Source organism: Ranitomeya variabilis, chromosome 5 (assembly GCF_051348905.1).
Source record: "Ranitomeya variabilis isolate aRanVar5 chromosome 5, aRanVar5.hap1, whole genome shotgun sequence".
Taxonomy (NCBI): Eukaryota; Metazoa; Chordata; class Amphibia; order Anura; family Dendrobatidae; genus Ranitomeya; species Ranitomeya variabilis.
The window spans coordinates 4,992,076-5,016,334 of NC_135236.1; the positions used below are offsets into that span (position 1 = coordinate 4,992,076).

The following is a 24,259-nucleotide window of genomic DNA, read 5'->3' on the forward strand; positions in this document are numbered from 1 at the left end:
TGGGGCTGAATGTGATACGCTGGGGGAGGGAGGAGATGGGGCCGGATGTTATACGCTGGGGGAGGGAGGTGATGGGGCCGGATGTTATACACTGGGGGAGGAAGGTGATGGGGCTGAATGTGATATGCTGGGGGGAGGAGGTGATGGGGCCGGATTTTATACACTGGGGGAGGTGATGGGGCCGGATGTGATACGCTGGGGGAGGGAGGTGATGGGGCCGAATGTGATACGCTGGGGGAGGGAGGTGATGGGGCCGGATGTTATACGCTGGGGGAGGGAGGTGATGGGGCCGGATGTTATACGCTGGGGGAGGGAGGTGATGGGGCCGGATGTTGTATGCTGAGGATGTGGGGTTGAAGTAGACCACATTATTCAGAGTTTGATATGTGCGACCCGGGGCCTTTTCCCATGCTCTGCGTGCAGTTTGAGAAGGAGAGGGATAATACATGTGATGTATAGAGCAGTGTGATAAACGCCATGCACATTATCTCAGTGCTACAGAACAGAAATACCAGGATCGGAGCAAATCCTATGTTCGTCGATGAGTTATGATAACAGAAACCAATATCTTCACCACTAACCTTGCAGATTCCCTATATGTCGTTTTCTATTTTCAACCTATGGTCAAGTGAAGAGATAAAAGATTGACAAACCAAGTCACTAAATATGGATCCAAGAATAACACTAATATGCCAGCGGTATAATGGAAAGCAGGAGTCTAGTGAAAGCTCTGAAATGTCACAGGGTTCAGCCCCTCGTGAGACACAAGAAGATAATGCCAGCGACCAGCATCATGGACGGGATCAAAGGGCGATAAACAACCGCGAGGCGGTAATTAAAGACACAACAACAGATTGGAGACAAAATAAACATCTGACAAAACTGATACAAAGAACAGAAGGAGGAACCATCATCTGAACAAGAAGTACAGAAACCATTCTCATTTTGTAAAAAAAGTAAAACTTCTGCTGTTTGCAATAAACGGAAATATCTGAGAAACAAAGAGAAACACCGGATTACGTACCGGTAATGCTCTTTTATAGAGCCACGACAGCACCCACTGAGAGAGGGGATCTGCCCCTAGGAACAGGAAACCCTACAGAGAGATAAAAGGGGCGGTCCCCCTCGCTCCCACAGTTTGGGTTACAGAGATTGCGAGGAACTGCCCACCAGTTTTAGTAGATAATTCTATATCATCCTTTATCTTAACTTAATTACGAACGTCTACAAGAACCAATCACCCTTAACAGTGCTCATATGTAAGTTAATATACATATATATATATGGGAGGGAAGTGAAGGGGTGCTGTCGTGGCTCTATAAAAGAGCATTACCGGTACGTAATCCGGTGTTTTCTCTTCGCCACGACAGCACCCACTGAGAGACTTTCAGAGATAGTTATTTGGGGGGGATTATCGTGTTAAGAACTGATCTACCGAAACACAAATCAGTGGAAGCAGATAGATCTAATCTATAGTGATTATAGAAGGTAACAGGAGAAGACCAGGTTGCGGCCTTACATATGAGTTCTATTGGAACCTCTGCTCGTTCCGCCCAGGATGAAGCTATCGCACGGGTGGAATGTGCCTTTACAGTCTCAGGTGGATTCTCCCCTTTAGACGAATAGGCAAGATATATCGCCTCCCGAATCCATCGAGATAATGTGCCTTTTGTAACACCAGCTCCTTTTCTTTGACCCTGGAAGGAAACAAAGAGAGCCCTGCTCTTCCTCCAGGCGCTAGTCCTGTCTAAGTAAGTCATTACAGCCCTTTTCACATCTAAGGTATGGTATTTCTCCTCTTCCTGATTTGTAGGTTCATTATAAAAAGTAGGAAGAAGAATTTCTTGAGATCTATGAAATTTAGTACACATCTTAGGTAGGTAGGAAGGGTCTGTTTTCAGGACAATTCTATCTGGAAATATCGACAGAAAGGGAGGATTTACTGATAGTGCCTGTATGTCACTTACCCTTCTCGCCGATACTAATGCGACAAGAAGAGCAGTTTTGAGAGTAACGTGTTTAATGTGAGCTGAGTGTAGTGGCTCAAATGGGTGACCTGTCAAGGCTTCAAGGACTAGATTAACGTCCCAAGGAGGTATGCGGGGGAATCTGAACTGGTTCTGACCTCTGGCAGGCTGAAATAAATCTAGCTATCCACCTATCACCTGCTACATTGTGACTATACAATGCCCCTAGAGCAGAGACTTGCACTTTTAAGGTATTAACTGAAAGACCTAAATCATGTCCTCTCTGGAGAAATTCTAAAATGTTAAAAATAGGAATTTCTTTTGACAAGGCCAATGGATAAAGACTTAGAAACTTTCTCCATACTCTCACATACAGTGCCTACAAGTAGTATTCAACCCCCTGCAGATTTAGCAGGTTTACACATTTGGAATTAACTTGGCATTGTGACATTTGGACTGTAGATCAGCCTGGAAGTGTGAAATGCAATGCAGCAAAAAAGAATGTTATTTCTTTGTTTATTTTTTTTTTTTAATTGTGAAAAGTTTTTTCAGAGGGTCATTTATTATTCAACCCCTCAACCCCCCAGAATTCTGTTTGGTGCCCCTAAAGTATTAAGAAGTAGTTCAGGCACAAAGAACAATGAGCTTCACATGTTTGGATTAATTATCTCTTTTTCCAGCCTTTTCTGACTATTTAAGACCCTCCCCAAACTTGTGAACAGCACTCATACATGGTCAACATGGGAAAGACAAAGGAGCATTCCAAGGCCATCAGAGACAAGATCGTGGAGGGTCACAAGGCTGGCAAGGGGTACAAAACCCTTTCCAAGGAGTTGGGCCTACCTGTCTCCACTGTTGGGAGCATCATCCGGAAGTGGAAGGCTTATGGAACTACTGTTAGCCTCCCATGGCCTGGACAGCCTTTGAAAGTTTCCTCCCGTGCCGAGGCCAGGCTTGTCTGAAGAGTCAAGGCTAACCCAAGGACAACAAGGAAGGAGCTCCGGGAAGATCTCATGGCAGTGGGGACATTGGTTTCAGTCAATACCATAAGTAACGTACTCCACCGCATTGGTCTCCGTTCCAGACGAGCCCGTAAGGTACCTTTACTTTCAAAGCGTCATGTCAAGGCTCGTCTACAGTTTGCTCATGATCACTTGGAGGACTCTGAGACTGACTGGTTCAAGGTTCTCTGGTCTGATGAGACCAAGATCGAGATCTTTGGTGCCAACCACACACGTGACGTTTGGAGACTGGATGGCACTGCATACGACCCCAAGAATACCATCCCTACAGTCAAGCATGGTGGTGGCAGCATCATGCTGTGGGGCTGTTTCTCAGCCAAGGGGCCTGGCCATCTGGTCCGCATCCATGGGAAGATGGATAGCACGGCCTACCTGGAGATTTTGGCCAAGAACCTCCGCTCCTCCATCAAGGATCTTAAGATGGGTCGTCATTTCATCTTCCAACAAGACAATGACCCAAAGCACACAGCCAAGAAAACCAAGGCCTGGTTCAAGAGGCAAAAAATCAAGGTGTTGCAGTGGCCTAGTCAGTCTCCTGACCTTAACCCAATTGAAAACTTGTGGAAGGAGCTCAAGATTAAAGTCCACATGAGACAGCCAAAGAACCTAGATAACTTGGAGAAGATCTGCATGGAGGAGTGGGCCAAGATAACTCCAGAGACCTGTGCCGGCCTGATCAGGTCTTATAAAAGACGATTATTAGCTGTAATTGCAAACAAAGGTTATTCCACAAAATATTAAACCTAGGGGTTGAAGAATAATTGACCCACACTTTTATGTTTAAAATTTATAAAAATTTAACTGAGCAACAAAACTTTTTGGTTTGTAAGATTTATGCATCTGTTAATTAATCCTGCTCTTGTTTGAAGTTTGAAGGCTCTAACTTATTTGCATCTTATTAAACCTGCTAAATCTGCAGGGGGTTGAATACTACTTGTAGACACTGTATATAGAAGTAGTGGATCTTTTCCTACTTAATAATAAAGTATTAATCACTTGATCAGAGAAACCCCTTAGTTTCAACAATTGCCTCTCAAATTCCAGGCTGTCAACCGTAGACCCTTCACATGAGGGTGGTTGAAGGGTCCCTGGAAGAGAAGATCCTGATCCTCTGGGAGAATCCATGGATCTGAGATGGACATGGCTCTGAGCAGGGAGAACCATGGTCTCTTTGGCCAAAATGGGGCAATCAGGATTATATTGGCTTTGTCCTCCCTTATCTTCCTGATTACTGTTGGTAGAAGTATCAGAGGAGGAAAAGCATACGCTTTTTGAAATGTCCATGGCACCTGGAGAGTGTCGAGAAAATCGGGTTTGTCGGATTGGAACATTGAAGCGAACTTTTTTAATTGCCTGTTGTTTCTTGTAGCGAAGAGATCTATCTCTGGTAAACCCCATTTCATGGTTATCATTTTGAAGATTTGATTATTTAAAACCCACTCCCCTTGGTGGAGGGTATGACGACTGAGGAAGTCAGCTTTTGAATTGTCCACTCCTCTGACATGTAGTGCTGATAGAGACAGTAGATGTTCCTCGGCTATAGTTAGGATGTCTTCGGCTATAGACATGAGTGTTCCTGATCTTGTTCCTCCTTGATGATTGATATAAGCTACTGATGTCATGTTGTCTGACAGAATCCTTGTATGTGTTCCGTGTAGCTGCGGAAGGAATTCACATAGAGCGTGATGGATAGCTTTCAGCTCTCTTATATTAGATGAGTCGTCTGACTCCGTAACCGACCATAGACCTTGGGCTACCTGATCTCTCAAATGTGCTCCCCAACCACTAGGACTGGCATCCGTGAATATTGTGTTTGAAGGTTTAACTACCCAGGGGACCCCACTAACCAAGTGATCTGGTTCTAGCCACCAGGATAGAGATTTAATTACGTCTTCAGAAAGGGAAATTTTACCATCTAGATGACCTTGTAATTTTATTTCCTCATGTAAAATTGCATATTGTAAACACCTTGAATGAAATTGAGCCCATGGTACTGCTGGGATACATGACGTGAAGGAGCCAAGGAGGGACATGCCTTGTCTTAAAGATATTAGAGGTTTATCTATTACCGACTGTACCTTATTTCTTATTGTCAATTGCTTGGATTCTGGTAGGAAACATTTTTGGCTTATAGAGTCTATTATAATTCCCAAGAATGTTTGTCGAGTAGTTGGAAGAAGTCTAGACTTTTCCCAATTTACCAACCATCCTAACCTTTGCAGGGACGAAACCATATCACACAATCGTTGGTGACATTGTGAAGGGGAACTCCATACTACTAAAAGATCATCAAGGTACGGGATTATGAGGGTATCTCTTACCCTTAGGTATGACATTACTTCCGACATTAACTTAGTGAATACCCTTGGAGCTATTGATAGTCCAAAGGGCATTGCTGTATACTGAAAGTGTCGTATACATCCATTCAACACAATCGCCACGCGGAGATATTGTTGATGTTCTATAAAAAATTGGCAGATGGTAATACACATCTTTTAGGTCGAGTACCGTCATAAAGCAATGGGGAGACAACAGTTTTATGGTGGACCGGATAGACTCCATTTTAAAGGTTTGATTCTCTAAGAAGGTGTTCAATTTTTTAAGGTTCAATATGGTTCTGAATGATCCATCTGGCTTTGGGATTAAAAATAGAGGGGAATAGAATCCTTTTTTTTGCTGAAGAAATGGAACTTCCACCAAAACTCCTTTGGCTAGAAGATTCATTACCTCCTGCTCCAAAGCCTCCTGTTGTAACTGGGTTTTTAAAGAAGTCAATAGAAATGAGTCCGGAGGGACTCGGGAAAATTTTAGTTTTAGGCCAAAGGTAATGAGACTATTTGCCCAAACGTTTGAAGTTATTTTCTGCCATTGATCTGAGAAGGAAGACAATCTACCTCCCACAGGCAGATCTGTTCTAGCGGGGTTTTTCCTCAGTTTTGAAAGGGCGCTTCCCAAAGAATGCTCCTCTCTGTCTTCTCTAGTGGCCCAGCGGTCTTGGTTCTTGAAATCCTTCCTTTTGTTAAACACGGGCTTTCGGAACGCCCTCCTATAAGATGGAAGGTAATTATTATTAGGGAAGCCCTTTTTCCTCTCTCCTGCTTTAGTTAGGATCTCGTCCAGCTTAGTACCAAATAGGTACTCACCCTGACATGGAAGGCCACACAATTTGGATTTTGTCTGGGTATCGCCTTTCCAACCCTTAAGCCACAGGGCCCTACGTGCTGCATTAGTCAGCCCCGCCGACTTGGCCGCCAAACGTATTGAGTCAGCAGATGAGTCTGCCAGGAAGGCTGTAGCGCCCCTAATCAAAGGTATAGAGGCTCTCAACTTGTCTCTAGAGAGACCGTTTTTAAGTCCTTCTTCCAAGTCACTTAGCCAGACTAACATGGACCTAGCGGTGCATGTAGCCGACACAGCCGGTTTTAGGGCTCCCGCACAAGATTCCCACGCTCTTTTAAGGAGAGAGTCGGCTTTGCGGTCCAGAGGATCTTGTAGTGAACCTGAATCCTCCACAGGTAGCAGGGATTTTTTGGATGTGGAAGCCACTGCTGCGTCTACTTTTGGGGCTTTTGACCAAGTCGAGAATTCCTCATCATTAAAAGGATAACGTCTCTTTGAAGATGGTGGTAATCCCCTTTGCCCCTGGCTTTCCCACTCTTTTTTAATTAAATTTTTAACTGCTGCTATCACCGGAAAGGAGGGTCTTTTCCTTTCAGACAGCCCAGCGAACATTATGTCCTGCTGTGTTTTAGGGGTCTTAGAATCCTCGATGCCCATGGTGTTACAGACGGATTTCACCAGGTTATCTATACTATCGGTGGGGAAGCACGTATCCTGATCCTCGTCCGAGGAAACATATTTTCTGGAAATATCCGAATCTGCATTCTCTAAGGGTATGTTTCCACGTTCAGTAAACGCTGCGAGTTTGACGCTGCGCAGCGCTGCAGCGTCAAACATGCAGCGTCCAGATGTTCCAGCATAGTGGAGGGGATTTGATGAAATCTCATCTCCACTATGCGTGGAAACCCGCACGCGGCGGCCCTGCGACTATGGACATGCTGCGCGTCTTTTCAGATCGCAGCATGCCCGTACACCTTGCGGGGACGCAGCGTCCCCGCACGGCATATCACAGGGCCCTATGGGAGAGAGCGATCATCCCGGATATGAAGAGTTAACACATCCGGCATGATCGCGTCCCAGAAAGGGGGCGGGGCTTAGCGCCGAGCGGCTTAGCGCCGAGCGGCTTCGCCGCTGCGGCGATACCGCCGGCCATCCTGACCGTGGAAACATACCCTAATTCGGAAGACTGGTCAGATATGGGTGAAACATATTCTCTTATCCCCTTAGTACGCATTTCTTTTCCCGAACTATGCAGGGCTTGTAATTCCTCTCTAATCAAGACTCTAATGTCTTCTGATTTAACCGAGGCCTCCTCCCGTAAGGTGGAATCAATACATGGTTTACAAAGTTTCTTTTTGTAACTATCCGGAAGGGGCTGAAGACATATTGCACACTGTTTGTGTTTCGTTTTTTCAGTACATTTTGCCTAGAGTGTTAGGCCGGCCTCACACTCGGCGTAAGACAATACGGTCCGTTTTTTACGTCCGTACTACGGCCGTAATACGGAGAAATGTTCCCAAAATAGTGATCCGTAGTCAGGGTGTGTCAGCGTATTTTGCGCATGGCATCCTCCGTATGTAATCCGTATGGCATCCGTACTGCGAGATTTTCGCGCAGGCTTGCAAAACCGACATCTAATGGATTTATGTGCTCAAATGTTCGGTAAAACATATATACAGTATATATATATATATATGTCATTGAGACACATATATATATATTCTGTATTTAGATTTCATTCAGCGCGATAGCTGTGAAAAGCCGGTAAGGCTACGTTCACATTTGCGTTGTGCGCCGCAGCGCACAACGCAAACAAAAACGCGGCAAAACGCATGCACAACGCTGCGTTTTGCGCCGCATGCGTCCTTTTTTTCATTGATTTTGGACGCAGCAAAAATGCAACTTGCTGCGTCCTCTGCGCCCCGACGCGGGCGCCGCAGGGACGCATGCGGCGCCAAACGCAAGTGCACCGCATGTCCATGCGCCCCCATGTTAAATATAGGGGCGCATGATGCATGCGGCGCCCGACGCTGCGGCGAGGACCGCAAATGTGAACGTAGCCTAATTCAATTGCCGGCTTTTCATTTCTCCTGCACAAACCCGACATGATATGAGACATGGTTTACATACAGTAAACCATCTCATATCCCCTTTTTTTTTGCATATTCCACACTACTAATGTTAGTAGTGTGTATGTGCAAAATTTCAGCGCTGTAGCTGCTAAAATAAAGGGTTAAATGGCGGAAAAAATTGGCGTGGGCTCCCGCGCAATTTTCTCCGCCAGAATGGTAAAGCCAGTGACTGAGGGCAGATATTAATCGCCAGGAGAGGGTCCATGGTTATTGCACCCCCCGTGGCTAAAAACATCTGCCCCCAGCCACCCCAGAAAAGGCACATCTGGAAGATCTCCATTATTAATCTGGCTTAATGTCACCTTACAATAGCAAGGTGGCATTAACCCTTCATTACCCCATATCCCACCGCTACAGGGAGTGGGAAGAGAGTGGCCAAGTGCCAGAATAGGCGCATCTTCCAGATGTGCCTTTTCTGGGGTGGCTGGGGGCAGATGTTTTTAGCCACGGGGGGGGCCAATAACCATGGACCCTCTCCTGGCTATTAATATCTGCCCTCAGTCACTGGCTTTACCATTCTGGTGGAGAAAATTGCGCGGGAGCCCACGCCAATTTTTTCCGCCATTTAACCCTTTATTTTAGCAGCTACAGCGCTGAAATTTTGCACATACACACTACTAACATTAGTAGTGTGGAATATGCAAAAAAAAAGGGATATGAGATGGTTTACTGTATGTAAACCATGTCTCATATCCTGTCGGGTTTGTGCAGGAGAAATGAAAAGCCGGCAATTGAATTACCGACTTTTCACTAACACCGCTGCGTATTTCTCGCAGGTCACACTGCTGGTCAGTGTGGAATCCGTATTTTTCTCGCCCCCATAGACTTTCATTGGCGATTTTTTTGCGCAATACGGTGACAAACGCAGCATGCTGCGATTTTGTACGGCCGTAGAAAGCCGTATAATACTGAACCGTAATATACGGCTAATAGGAGCAGCCCCATTGAGAATAATTGTGCCGTTTATTTTGCGAGTTTTACGGACGTAGTTTATGCACTCATACGTCCGTAAAACTCGCTAGTGTGAGGCCGGCCTTAGAGGAGAGGGAACAGCAATCAGCTTAATAGGGTAGATGTACACTCACCCCAGTGAAGCGGTCTGTAAAGGTACCAGCTGACGAGGAGGAGACTGCAGAGGCTTGTTCTTCTTAGAAGATCCGCTCCGCTTGGAGCGGCTGCTGCTGCTGGCATGGCTGCGAGGAGTAGTTGTGGTGGCTTCAATGGAAGACATCGCAGGGTCCTGCGCCGAATCCATATTGGACGCCGGAGCGTTACCGCCGGCGTCCTTTTCACATGGGGGCCGCCATCTTCTTCCTGTTGAACCCGGAAGTGCTAAGCACTTCCGGGTCGCGGACATATTCCATGTGCCCGCGTTGTCACCGGCACCAGCGCAGGCGCCGTCTCCTCCATCACCCCGGAAGTTTTTTGCTGTACTTCCGGGGGAACATACTGGGGCTCCACGCCGTATGAGCGCTCGCCGAGGACGGCGCAGCGCTCCCCAAACCACAGCGCTAACTCCCCGCAGACGTCCCGGATGAATTCCTGTGAGCCAGCCACTTTCCAGCCCTGGCCTCACGGCGTCTGCCAGCAGAGGGGGGAAGCTGACACCAGGACCCCCGACGCTGCCTCCAGCTCTGGAGCCCTTGCCGTCCTCACAGGTAAACTGCGCAAGCGGCATCCAGGCTAGGCATCTGTTGTGGATTCTGTTTGTGGGCTCCCTCTGGTGGTTACTGCTGGTACTGGGTGACTTTGGTGGGTTGCGGCCTTTGGTTTCCACCTGTCCATCAGAGGCTGGGTGTTTCCTATTTTACCTGGCCTTTCTGTCATTTCCCTTGCCGGCTATCAATGTATTCAGATGTGCTCTGTTTGGTTCCTGCCTACCTGCTCCCAGATCTTTCAGGATAAGCTAAGTGCTGATTTTCAGTTGTTTGGTTTTTTGTCCAGCTTGCTTATTATGTCTCTATGCTAGCTGGTAGCTCTAGTGGACTGAGGTTCTTCCCATGTGCCATGAGTTGGCACATGGGTTCTTGTAATCTCAGGATGGTTTTTTGATTAGGGTTCTTTGCTGACCGCTCAGTCCCCTTTTGTATCGTTCTGCTTTCTAGTTTACAGAGGGCCTCAATTTGCTAAAACTATATATATCATCTCTATGTGTATGCCTTCCTCTCATTTCACCGTCAATACATGTGGGGGGCAACTATATCTTTTGGGGTTCATTCCGCTGGAGGCAAGTGAGGTCTTTATTTTCTCTGCAGTGCTAGTTAGCTCTTAGGCTGGTGCGTGGCGTCTAGAACCAACGTAGGCACGCTCCCTGGCTATCTCTAGTTGCGTTTGTCAGGCGTAGGGCAGCGGTCAGCCCAGGTTCCATCACCCTAGAGCTCGTCCGTAATATATTTGTACTTTGCTTGTCCTGTGCTATCCCTAGCCATTGGGATTCATTACAGTATAGCCGGCCCACAAAGTGTTAATTGTTTGGGCTGAAGCAGGAGAAAGAGAAGTGTTTAAGGGAAATTTTTTTTTTTTTTTTTTTTTTCCCCTTCAGAGTTTTGCTGCCTAGCCCTTAATTGCTGTCTAGCTGCTTCTTACCTCCTCTTAACCCTTGAATGGCTCTGATCTTAGCTGTTTAACATGGATGTCCAGAGTTTGGCTTCCAGCCTGAGTAATCTCGTGGCAAAAGTTCAAAACATACAGGATTTTGTTGTTCACACTCCCATGTCTGAACCTAGAATTCCTATTCCAGAGTTCTTTTCTGGAGATAGATCTACCTTCCTGAATTTCAGGAACAATTGTAAATTGTTTCTTTCTTTAAAATCTCGCTCCTCTGGAGACCCTGCTCAACAGGTCAAGATTGTAATATCTTTCCTGCGGGGCGACCCTCAGAATTGGGCATTTGCATTGGCACCAGGGGATCCTGCATTGCTCAGTGTGGATGCGTTTTTTCTGGCATTGGGATTGCTCTATGAGGAACCTAACCTGGAGATTCAGGCTGAAAAGGCTTTATTAGCCCTCTCTCAGGGGCATGATGAAGCGGAGATATATTGTCAGAAGTTTCGGAAATGGTCGGTGCTTACTCAGTGGAATGAGTGCGCCCTGGCTGCAAACTTCAGAAATGGTCTTTCTGAGGCCATTAAGGATATTATGGTGGGGTTCCCTACGCCTACAGGTCTGAGTGAGTCTATGGCTATGGCCATTCAGATTGATCGGCGTTTACGGGAGCGCAAACCCGTGCACCAGTTGGCGGTGTCTTCTGAGCAGGCACCTGAGACTATGCAATGTGATAGAATTCAGTCCAGAAGTGAACGGCAAAATTATAGGCGGAAAAATGGATTGTGTTTCTATTGTGGTGATTCAGCTCATGTTATATCAGCATGCTCTAAACGCACAAAAAGGGTTGATAAATCTTTTGCCATTGGTACTCTGCAGCCTAAGTTCATTTTGTCTGTGACTGATTTTTTCACTGTCTTCCATTTCCGTCGATGCCTATGTGGATTCGGGCGCTGCCCTGAGTCTTATGGATTGGTCATTTGCTAAACGCTGCGGTTTTAGTCTGGAACCTCTGGAAGTTCCTATTCCTCTGAAGGGAATTGACTCTACACCATTGGCTATGAATAAACCGCAGTATTGGACACAAGTAACCATGCGCATGACTCCCGTTCATCAGGAGGTGATTCGCTTCCTTGTACTTTATAATTTACATGATGTACTAGTGCTTGGTCTGCCATGGTTACAAACTCATAATCCTGTCCTGGACTGGAAAACAATGTCTGTGTTAAGCTGGGGATGTCAGGGGGTTCATGATTATGCACCTCCGATTTCATCTACTCCTTCTGAGATCCCTGCGTTTTTGTCTGACTATAGGGATGTTTTTGAGGAGCCTAAGCTCAATTCGCTCCCTCCGCATAGAGATTGTGACTGTGCTATAGAATTGATTCCTGGCAGTAAGTTCCCTAAGGGTCGTTTATTTAATCTGTCACTGCCAGAGCATACTGCTATGCGGAATTATATTAAGGAGTCCTTGGAAAAGGGACATATTCGTCCATCTTCGTCCCCTCTGGGAGCAGGTTTTTTTTTTGTGGCAAAAAAAGATGGTTCCCTGAGGCCTTGTATAGATTATCGCCTTCTGAATAAGATTACAGTCAAGTATCAGTATCCATTGCCATTATTGACTGATTTGTTTGCTCGCATTAAGGGGGCTAGATGGTTCACTAAGATAGATCTTCGCGGTGCGTATAATCTGGTGCGGATAAAACAGGGTGATGAGTGGAAAACCGCATTTAATACGCCTGAGGGCCATTTTGAGTATTTGGTAATGCCTTTTGGACTCTCCAATGCTCCGTCAGTCTTTCAGTCCTTTATGCACAATATTTTCCGTGAATATCTGGATAAGTTTATGATTGTGCATTTGGATGATATTTTGGTGTTTTCTGATGACTGGGAGTCTCATGTTCTACAGGTCAGGAAGGTGTTTCAGGTTCTGCGGGCCAATTCTCTGTTTGTGAAGGGCTCAAAGTGTCTCTTCGGAGTCCAGAAGATTTCTTTTTTGGGGTACATTTTTTCTCCTTCTACTATTGAGATGGATCCCGTCAAGGTTCAGGCGATTTGTGACTGGACACAACCTACATCTGTTAAGAGCCTTCAGAAGTTCTTGGGGTTTGCTAATTTTTATCGTCGGTTCATTGCTAATTTTTCCAGTATTGTTAAACCTTTGACTGATTTGACTAAAAAGGGTGCTGATGTTGCTGATTGGTCTCCTGCGGCCGTGGAGGCCTTTCAGGAACTTAAGCGCCGGTTTTCTTCTGCTCCTGTGTTGTGTCAACCAGATGTTTCACTTCCTTTTCAGGTTGAGGTTGATGCTTCCGAGATTGGAGCGGGGGCGGTTTTGTCACAGAGAAGTTCTAATGGCTCGGTGATGAAGCCATGTGCATTCTTCTCTAGAAAATTCTCACCCGCCGAGCGCAATTATGATGTGGGTAATCGGGAGCTTTTGGCCATGAAGTGGGCATTTGAGGAGTGGCGTCATTGGCTTGAGGGTGCTAAACATCGTGTGGTGGTCTTGACTGATCACAAGAATCTCATTTACCTTGAGTCTGCCAGGCGTTTGAATCCTAGACAGGCTCGTTGGTCGTTGTTTTTTTCTCGTTTCAATTTCGTGGTTTCATACCTGCCAGGTTCAAAGAATGTGAAGGCAGATGCTCTTTCCAGGAGTTTTGTGCCTGACTCTCCTGGAGACTCTGGGCCTACTGGTATCCTTAGGGATGGGGTAATATTGTCCGCCGTATCCCCAGACTTGCGACGTGCATTGCAGGAGTTTCAGGTGGATAAACCGGATCGTTGTCCACCAGAAAGACTGTTTGTTCCGGATGATTGGACCAGTAGAGTCATCTCCGAGGTCCATTCTTCTGTGTTGGCTGGTCATCCTGGAATATTTGGTACTAGAGACTTGGTGGCCAGGTCTTTTTGGTGGCCTTCCTTGTCTAGGGATGTGCGTACCTTTGTGCAGTCTTGTGAAGTGTGTGCTCGAGCTAAGCCTTGCTGTTCTCGGGCCAGTGGGTTGTTGTTATCCTTGCCCATCCCGAAGAGGCCTTGGACGCACATTTCCATGGATTTTATTTCTGATCTCCCGGTTTCACAGAAAATGTCCGTTATCTGGGTTGTGTGTGACCGCTTTTCTAAGATGGTTCATTTGGTGCCCTTGCCTAAGTTGCCTTCCTCCTCTGAGTTGGTCCCTTTATTTTTTCAGAACGTAGTTCGTTTGCATGGGATTCCGGAGAATATCGTTTCTGACAGGGGATCCCAGTTTGTGTCTAGATTTTGGCGGACGTTTTGTGCCAAGATGGGCATTGATTTGTCTTTCTCGTCTGCATTCCATCCTCAGACGAATGGCCAGACGGAGCGAACTAATCAGACCTTGGAAACTTATTTGAGGTGTTTTGTTTCTGCTGATCAAGATGACTGGGTTGCTTTTTTGCCACTGGCCGAATTTGCTCTTAATAATCGGGCTAGTTCGGCCACGTTGGTCTCTCCTTTTTTTTGTAACTCGGGGTTTCATCCTCGTTTTTCCTCTGGTCAGGTGGAGCCTTCGGATTGTCCTGGAGTGGACGTGGTGGTGGACAGGCTACATCAGATTTGGAATCAGGTGGTGGACAATTTGAAGTTATCTCAGGAGAAGACTCAGCAGTTTGCTAATCGCCGTCGCCGCGTGGGTCCCCGACTTCTTGTTGGGGATTTGGTGTGGTTGTCTTCTCGTTTTGTCCCTATGAAGGTCTCTTCTCCTAAGTTCAAGCCTCGGTTCATCGGTCCTTATAGGATCTCGGAGATTCTTAACCCTGTATCTTTTCGTTTGGATCTCCCAGCATCGTTTGCTATTCATAATGTGTTCCATCGGTCGTTGTTGCGGAGGTATGAGGTGCACGTTGTTCCTTCGGTTGAGCCTCCTGCTCCGGTGCTGGTGGAGGGAGAATTGGAGTATGTTGTTGAGAAGATCTTGGATTCTCGTGTTTCCAGACGCAAACTCCAGTATTTGGTTAAGTGGAAGGGTTATGGTCAGGAGGATAATTCCTGGGTGGTCGCCTCCGATGTTCATGCGACTGATTTGGTCCGCGCCTTCCATAGATCTCACCCTGATCGCCCTGGGGGTTCTCGTGAGGGTTCGGTGACCCCTCCTCAAGGGGGGGGTACTGTTGTGGATTCTGTTTGTGGGCTCCCTCTGGTGGTTACTGCTGGTACTGGGTGACTTTGGTGGGTTGCGGCCTTTGGTTTCCACCTGTCCATCAGTGGCTGGGTGTTTCCTATTTTACCTGGCCTTTCTGTCATTTCCCTTGCCGGCTATCAATGTATTCAGATGTGCTCTGTTTGGTTCCTGCCTACCTGCTCCCAGATCTTTCAGGATAAGCTAAGTGCTGATTTTCAGTTGTTTGGTTTTTTGTCCAGCTTGCTTATTATGTCTCTATGCTAGCTGGTAGCTCTAGTGGACTGAGGTTCTCCCCATGTGCCATGAGTTGGCACATGGGTTCTTGTAATCTCAGGATGGTTTTTTTGATTAGGGTTTTTTGCTGACCGCTCAGTCCCCTTTTGTATCATTCTGCTTTCTAGTTTACAGCGGGCCTCAATTTGCTAAAACTATATATATCATCTCTATGTGTGTGCCTTCCTCTCATTTCACCGTCAATACATGTGGGGGGCAACTATATCTTTTGGGGTTCATTCCGCTGGAGGCAAGTGAGGTCTTTATTTTCTCTGCAGTGCTAGTTAGCTCTTAGGCTGGTGCGTGGCATCTAGAACCAACGTAGGCACGCTCCCTGGCTATCTCTAGTTGCGTTTGTCAGGCGTAGGGCAGCGGTCAGCCCAGGTTCCATCACCCTAGAGCTCGTCCGTAATATATTTGTACTTTGCTTGTCCTGTGCTATCCCTAGCCATTGGGATTCATGACAGGCATCCTCTTCTCCGTGGATTCCCATAGGAACAGGAAACCAAACTGTGGGAGCGAGGGGGACCGCCCCTTTTATCTCTCCGTAGGGTTTCCTGTTCCTAGGGGCGGATCCCCTCTCTCAGTGGGTGCTGTCGTGGCGAAGAGAAAAAATAGGTTTTTCCAAATTCACCACAAAATGCCACTTTTAATGACTCCTAAAGCCTCGACCTTCTTTACCCCTTCATGACTACTGTCTTTAGTACTTAGTAGAAACCTTGAGGCTGATGTGCCCTGCTGCCTCCCTAACTGGTAGGACCTGTCATGCCAGACTAATCTGATTTCCTTCTATGATGGAATCACTGGCTTGGTTTTTTGGGGAAATGCGGTAGATGTAGCATATCTTGAGTTCAGCAAAGCACTTGATAAAGTATCTCATACTATCCTTATTGAAAAAATGACCAAGTATGGGACTGACAAGGCCACGGTTAGATGGATTCAAACCTGGCTCAGTGATCATCGTACTCAAAGAGTGGTGAAAAATGGATGCACATCAATTGCAAGAGTGTTACAAGTGGGGTACCACAAGGTTCTGTCCTGGCCCCAGTGTTACAAGTGGTGTACCGCAAGGCTCTGTCCTGGCCTAAGTGTTACAAGTGGGGTACCACAAGGCTCTGTCCTGGCCCCAGTGTTACAAGTGGGGTACCACAAGGCTCTGTCCTGGCCCCAGTGTTACAAGTGGGGTACCACAAGGTTCTGTCCTGGCCCCAGTGTTACAAGTGGGGACCACAAGGCCCTCTCCTGGCCCCAGTGTTACAAGTGGGGTACCACAAGGCTCTATCCTGGCCCCAGTGTTACAAGTGGGGACCACAAGGTTCTGTCCTGGCCCCAGTGTTACAAGTGGTGTACCACAAGGCCCTCTCCTGGCCCCAGTGTTACAAGTGGGGTACCACAAGGTTCTGTCCTGGCCCCAGTGTTACAAGTGGTGTACCACAAGGCTCTATCCTGGCCCCAGTGTTACAAGTGGGGACCACAAGGTTCTGTCCTGGCCCCAGTGTTACAAGTGGTGTACCACAAGGCCCTCTCCTGGCCCCAGTGTTACAAGTGGGGTACCACAAGGTTCTGTCCTGGCCCCAGTGTTATAAGTGGTGTACCACAAGGACCTCTCCTGGCCCCAGTGTTACAAGTGGGGACCACAAGGTTCTGTCCTGGCCCCAGTGTTACAAGTGGTGTACCACAAGGCCCTCTCCTGGCCCCAGTGTTACAAGTGGGGTACCACAAGGTTCTGTCCTGGCCCCAGTGTTACAAGTGGTGTACCACAAGGACCTCTCCTGGCCCCAGTGTTACAAGTGGGGTACCACAAGGTTCTGTCCTGGCCCCAGTGTTACAAGTGGTGTACCACAAGGCTCTATCCTGGCCCCAGTGTTACAAGTGGGGTACCACAAGGCTCTGTCCTGGTCTCAGTGATAAAAGTGGGATACCACAAGGCTCTGTCCTTGTCCCAGTGTTACAAGTGGGACCACAAGGTTCTGTCCTTGGCCCTGTATAGTTCAACATTTTTATAAATGATCTAGATAAGGGAACTGAAGGTAAATTAATCAAATTTGCAGACGATGCAAACCTAGGAGGGATAGCTAACAATAGAGAAGAAGAGAAAGAATTCAGAAGAATCTAGATCAGCTTGAACAATGGGCAGTGACTAATAGAATGGTATTTAACAGGGAGAAATGAAAGATTCTACATCTGGGCAAGAAAAACAAAAATTACATCTACAGAATGGGAGGAATAGAACTAAGCAACAGCACGTGTGAAAAAAACTTGGGTATATTAATAAATCACAGACTACACAGGAGTCAACAGAGTGATGCAGCAGCAAAAAAGGCAAACACAGTTCTAGGATGTATTAAGAGAAGCATAGAATCTAGATCACGTGAAATAATTATCCCCCTCTACTCCTCCTTGGTCAGGCCTCATCTGGAATACTCTGTCCAGTTCTGGGCACCACACTATAAAAAAGACATTGAAAAGCTGGAGCAAGTTCAGTGAAGAACGACCAGGATGGTGAGCGGACTACAAAGTATGTACTACCAGGAACAGTTAAAGGATCTGGGAATGTTTAGCTTTAAAAAAAAAGAAGGCTGAGAGGAGACTTAATAGCCGTCTACAACTATCTGAAGGGCTGTCACAGTGTAGAGGGATCATCATTGTTACAGAACCCCCCAGCACCCAGAATATGTTAAGGTACCATCACATTAAGCGACGCTGCAGCGATATAGACAACGATGCCGATCGCTGCAGCGTTGCTGTTTCGTCGTTGTGTGGTCACTGGAGAGCTGTCACACAGACAGCTCTCCAGCGACCAACGATGCCGAAGTCCCCGGGTAACCAGGGTAAACATCGGGTTACTAAGCGCAGGGCCGCGCTTAGTAACCGGATGTTTACCCTGGTTACCAGTGTAAATGTAAAAACAAACAAACAGTACATACTTACATTTCGGTGCCTGTCGCGTCCCCCGGCGTCCGCTTTCCTGCACTGTGTAATCGCCGGCAGTAGCAGGGCACAGCGGTGACGTCACCGCTGTGCTTTGCTTTACGGCCGGCACTGACACATTCAGTGCAGGAAGCTCTGAGCAGCAGCGCGGACACCGGGGGACGTGACACACATCAGAAGGTGAGTATGTAGTGTTTTTTTTTACTTTTACAATGGTAACCAGGGTAAACATCGGGTTACTAAGCGCAGGGCCGCGCTTAGTAACCCGATGTTTACCCTGGTTACCAGTGTAAATGTAAAAACAAACAAACAGTACATACTTACATTTCGGTGCCTGTCGCGTCCCCCGGCGTCCGCTTTCCTGCACTGTGTAAGCGCCGGCAGTAGCAGGGCACAGCGGTGACGTCACCGCTGTGCTTTGCTTTACGGCCGGCACTGACACATTCAGTGCAGGAAGCTCTGAGCAGCAGCGCGGACACCGGGGGACGTGACACACATCAGAAGGTGAGTATGTAGTGTTTTTTTTTACTTTTACAATGGTAAACAGGGTAAATATCGGGTTACTAAGCGCGGCCCTGCGCTTAGTAACCCGATATTTACCCTGGTTACCATTGTAAAACATTGCTGGCATCGTTGCTTTTGAAGTTAAACACAACGATACACGGCGATCTGACGACCAAATAAAGCTCTGGACTTTAAGCTCCGACCAACGATATCACAGCAGGATCCTGATCGCTGCTGCGTGTCGAACACAACGATATTGCTATCCAGGACGCTGCAACGTCACGGATCGCTAGCGATATCGTTGGAAAATTGGTCAGTGTGAAGGTACCTTTATGCAGTTATTTGTATATATAATAGGTTCCATGTGAGATATATGTCCCTAATGCATCAGGCCACAGGCTGCGCCCCTGGGCAGAGGAGACAAGATATCCCCCTTCTGACCTCCCCCACCTTTGTAATTCCCACAGTAAATATCAGCAGGCTCCAGCCCCCTGCGGCTATTGTAATGTATGTCTGGCCTGCCGCTTTTGAATGGGCCTGCCCTCTGTATCTGTTGTGATATATATTCTGTGTTCTGTGAATAAAGTGTTGTGAGACTGGAAATACGTGGAGAAGCAGCCAGCTTTTATATGCTCTCATGTAATCAAGGAATTCCAGCCAGCGTCCTTCATTCAGACTCCAGCCAGTGCAAAGTGGACCTCCTGAAACACGGGGTGGTACTGAAAGAGGTACCCCAGCTTGGTAGACCCCGTTACAATCATTATTCTCATTTGCACAAGGAAAGACTAGAAGCAATGGAATGAAAGTGAAAAGGAGAAGATACAGATTAGATATTAGAAAAGGCTTTTTGACAGTAAGGGCGATTAATGAGTGGAACAGGCTGCCGAGAGAGGTGGTGAGTTTTCCTTCAATGGAAGTCTTCACACAGAGGCTGGACAGACACCTGTCTGAGAGGGCTTAGTGACTCCTGCATTGAGAAGAGGGTTGGACACAATGATCTAGGAGGTCCATTCCAACTCTAACATTCTATTATTCTATGACCTGCTGCTCATGTGATGGATCATGACTAGTGATGAGCGAATATACTCGTTACTCGAGATTTCTTGAGCACGCTCGGGGGTCCTCCGAGTATACTTTAGTGCTTGGAGATTTAGTTTTTCTTGCCGCAGCTGAATGTTTTACATCTGTTAGCCAGCATAAGTACATGTGGGGATTCCCTAGCAACCAGGCAACCCCCACATGTACTTATGCTGGCTATCAGATGTAAATCATTCAGCTGCGGCGAGAAAAACTAAATCTCCGAACACTAACAAATACTCGGAGGACCACCGAGCGTGCTAGGGAAAACCTATATTCGCTCTTCACTAGTCATGACACAACAGCTTTCAGGCGGCATTCCTTAGCAATCTTAGCCCAGTCATGATTTGCAATGCCCTCCAAGTTACTGATATTCTCGAGTTGTCATGATAGTGGTCCAAAACAGGACTAGTAGACATCATTGTAAGAAGTATGCAATATCCCACGGCATTGACTGATCCTGGTGATCCTAGAGATATGACTGGAGGCAGCAATAACCAAAATATTAGTGTATGAGGGGATATAGGGTAATATCAGTGTATGAGGGGGATATAGGGTAATATCGGTGTATGAGGGGATATAGGGTAATATCAGTGTATGAGGGGATATAGGGTAATATCGGTGTATGAGGGGATATAGGGTAATATCGGTGTATGAGGGGATATAGGGTAATATCGGTGTATGAGGGGATATAGGGTAATATCGGTGTATGAGGGGGATATAGGGTAATATCGGTGTATGAGGGGATATAGGGTAATATCGGTGTATGAGGGGATATAGGGTAATATCGGTGTATGAGGGGATATAGGGTAATATCGGTGTATGAGGGGATATAGGGTAATATCGGTGTATGAGGGGATATAGGGTAATATCGGTGTATGAGGGGATATAGGGTAATATCAGTGTATGAGGGGATATAGGGTAATATCGGTGTATGAGGGGATATAGGGTAATATCAGTGTATGAGGGGATATAGGGTAATATCGGTGTATGAGGGGGATATAGGGTAATATCGGTGTATGAGGGGATATAGGGTAATATCGGTGTATGAGGGGATATAGGGTAATATCGGTGTATGAGGGGGATATAGGGTAATATCGGTGTATGAGGGGATATAGGGTAATATCGGTGTATGAGGGGGATATAGGGTAATATCGGTGTATGAGGGGATATAGGGTAATATCGGTGTATGAGGGGATATAGGGTAATATCGGTGTATGAGGGGATATAGGGTAATATCGGTGTATGAGGGGATATAGGGTAATATCGGTGTATGAGGGGATATAGGGTAATATCGGTGTATGAGGGGATATAGGGTAATATCGGTGTATGAGGGGATATAGGGTAATATCGGTGTATGAGGGGATATAGGGTAATATCGGTGTATGAGGGGGATATAGGGTAATATCGGTGTATGAGGGGGATATAGGGTAATATCGGTGTATGAGGGGATATAGGGTAATATCGGTGTATGAGGGGGATATAGGGTAATATCGGTGTATGAGGGGATATAGGGTAATATCGGTGTATGAGGGGATATAGGGTAATATCGGTGTATGAGGGGATATAGGGTAATATCGGTGTATGAGGGGATATAGGGTAATGTCGGTGTATGAGGGGGGATATAGGGTAATATCGGTGTATGAGGGGATATAGGGTAATATCGGTGTATGAGGGGATATAGGGTAATATCGGTGTATGAGGGGATATAGGGTAATATCGGTGTATGAGGGGATATAGGGTAATATCCGTGTATGAGGGGGATATAGGGTAATATCCGTGTATGAGGGGGATATAGGGTAATATCGGTGTATGAGGGGATATAGGGTAATATCGGTGTATGAGGGGATATAGGGTAATATCGGTGTATGAGGGGATATAGGGTAATATCCGTGTATGAGGGGGATATAGGGTAATGTCGGTGTATGAGGGGATATAGGGTAATGTCGGTGTATGAGGGGATATAGGGTAATGTCGGTGTATGAGGGGATATAGGGTAATATCGGTGTATGAGGGGATATAGGGTAATATCGGTGTATGAGGGGGATATAGGGTAATATCGGTGTATGAGGGGATATAGGGTAATGTCGGTGTATGAGGGGATATAGGGTAATATCCGTGTATGAGGGGGGATATAGGGTAATATCGGTGTATGAGGGGATATAGGGTAATATCGGTGTATGAGGGGATATAGGGTAATGTCGGTGTATGAGGGGGGATATAGGGTAATATCGGTGTATGAGGGGATATAGGGTAATATCGGTGTATGAGGGGGATATAGGGTAATGTCGGTGTATGAGGGGGGATATAGGGTAATATCGGTGTATGAGGGGATATAGGGTAATATCGGTGTATGAGGGGATATAGGGTAATGTCGGTGTATGAGGGGGGATATAGGGTAATATCGGTGTATGAGGGGATATAGGGTAATATCGGTGTATGAGGGGATATAGGGTAATATCGGTGTATGAGGGGATATAGGGTAATGTCGGTGTATGAGGGGGGATATAGGGTAATATCGGTGTATGAGGGGATATAGGGTAATGTCGGTGTATGAGGGGGGATATAGGGTAATATCGGTGTATGAGGGGATATAGGGTAATATCGGTGTATGAGGGGGGATATAGGGTAATATCGGTGTATGAGGGGATATAGGGTAATATCCGTGTATGAGGGGGGATATAGGGTAATATCGGTGTATGAGGGGATATAGGGTAATATCGGTGTATGAGGGGGGGATATAGGGTAATATCGGTGTATGAGGGGGGATATAGGGTAATATCGGTGTATGAGGGGATATAGGGTAATATCGGTGTATGAGGGGGGATATAGGGTAATATCCGTGTATGAGGGGGATATAGGGTAATATCGGTGTATGAGGGGATATAGGGTAATATCGGTGTATGAGGGGGATATAGGGTAATGTCGGTGTATGAGGGGGATATAGGGTAATATCGGTGTATGAGGGGGGATATAGGGTAATATCGGTGTATGAGGGGGGATATAGGGTAATATCGGTGTATGAGGGGGGATATAGGGTAATATCGGTGTATGAGGGGATATAGGGTAATATCGGTGTATGAGGGGATATAGGGTAATATCGGTGTATGAGGGGATATAGGGTAATATCGGTGTATGAGGGGATATAGGGTAATATCGGTGTATGAGGGGATATAGGGTAATATCGGTGTATGAGGGGGGATATAGGGTAATATCGGTGTATGAGGGATATAGGGTAATGTCGGTGTATGAGGGGGGATATAGGGTAATGTCGGTGTATGAGGGGGATATAGGGTAATATCGGTGTATGAGGGGATATAGGGTAATATCGGTGTATGAGGGGGATATAGGGTAATATCGGTGTATGAGGGGATATAGGGTAATATCGGTGTATGAGGGGATATAGGGTAATATCGGTGTATGAGGGGATATAGGGTAATATCGGTGTATGAGGGGATATAGGGTAATATCGGTGTATGAGGGGGGATATAGGGTAATATCGGTGTATGAGGGGATATAGGGTAATATCGGTGTATGAGGGGATATAGGGTAATGTCGGTGTATGAGGGGGATATAGGGTAATATCGGTGTATGAGGGGGATATAGGGTAATATCCGTGTATGAGGGGATATAGGGTAATATCGGTGTATGAGGGGGGATATAGGGTAATATCGGTGTATGAGGGGATATAGGGTAATATCGGTGTATGAGGGGATATAGGGTAATATCGGTGTATGAGGGGGGATATAGGGTAATATCGGTGTATGAGGGGGGATATAGGGTAATATCGGTGTATGAGGGGGGATATAGGGTAATATCGGTGTATGAGGGGATATAGGGTAATATCGGTGTATGAGGGATATAGGGTAATATCCGGGTCCTTCTTACATTAGCTGCTGTCAGTATCCAGCAATGCCTCAGGGCTCAGTAATGTCTGCAGCGATCTATGGGGGAGGAGGACATTAGCTGCCGTCTCTGCTCTGACTAATGGCGGCTGTCGGGCAGATACTTCACAGCTGTGACCGGGGACCTCCCACCACCAAGTTCCTGGAGCTGTGCACGGTTTCCGTGTAATAACGCTGCACTCACCCACAGCGGAGGGTCGGGCTCAGGACTGCTGCCAGCTGGATTCCGGGAGCTGCTGCTTCCTTCCGCCCGGTGCTGCTCTGTGCTGTGTGTGGGCCACGGTGGCTGCTCCTGTCCGGTGGTTGTTCCTGCTCCGCTGATATTGCTTCATATTATGTGTTTGAATAAGATGTTATGGGGCTGCTCCTGCAGAGGTTGTTGGGCTGTTCCTGCAGAGGTTGTGGGGCTGTTCCTGCAGAGGTTGTGGGGCTGTTCCTGCAGAGGTTGTGGGGCTGTTCCTGTAGAAGTTGTGGAGCTGCTCCTGCAGAGGTTGTGGGGCTGTTCCTGCAGAGGTTGTGGGGCTGTTCCTGCAGAGGTTGTGGGGCTGTTCCTGTAGAAGTTGTGGAGCTGCTCCTGCAGAGGTTGTGGGGCTGTTCCTGCAGAGGTTGTGGGGCTGTTCCTGCAGAGGTTGTGGGG

The 24,259-nt window shown here is 46.9% G+C and overlaps 1 protein-coding gene across 3 annotated transcripts in view; it reads right to left on the minus strand.

The window, feature by feature from the left end:
• LOC143774151 (thialysine N-epsilon-acetyltransferase-like) overlaps positions 1–23,998 on the minus strand; it is a 41,546-nt gene extending 17,548 nt beyond the window's left edge. The window contains exon 1 of one of the 3 annotated variants that reach the window (XM_077261491.1): positions 23,807–23,998. The gene's annotated coding sequence lies outside the window, so the exon portion shown is untranslated. Of the gene's footprint in view, positions 1–23,605; positions 23,775–23,806 lie in introns of those variants that run through there. The other 2 variants (XM_077261490.1, XM_077261489.1) reach the window with 2 other exon arrangements.
• Between the last annotated feature and the right edge of the window lie 261 nt (positions 23,999–24,259).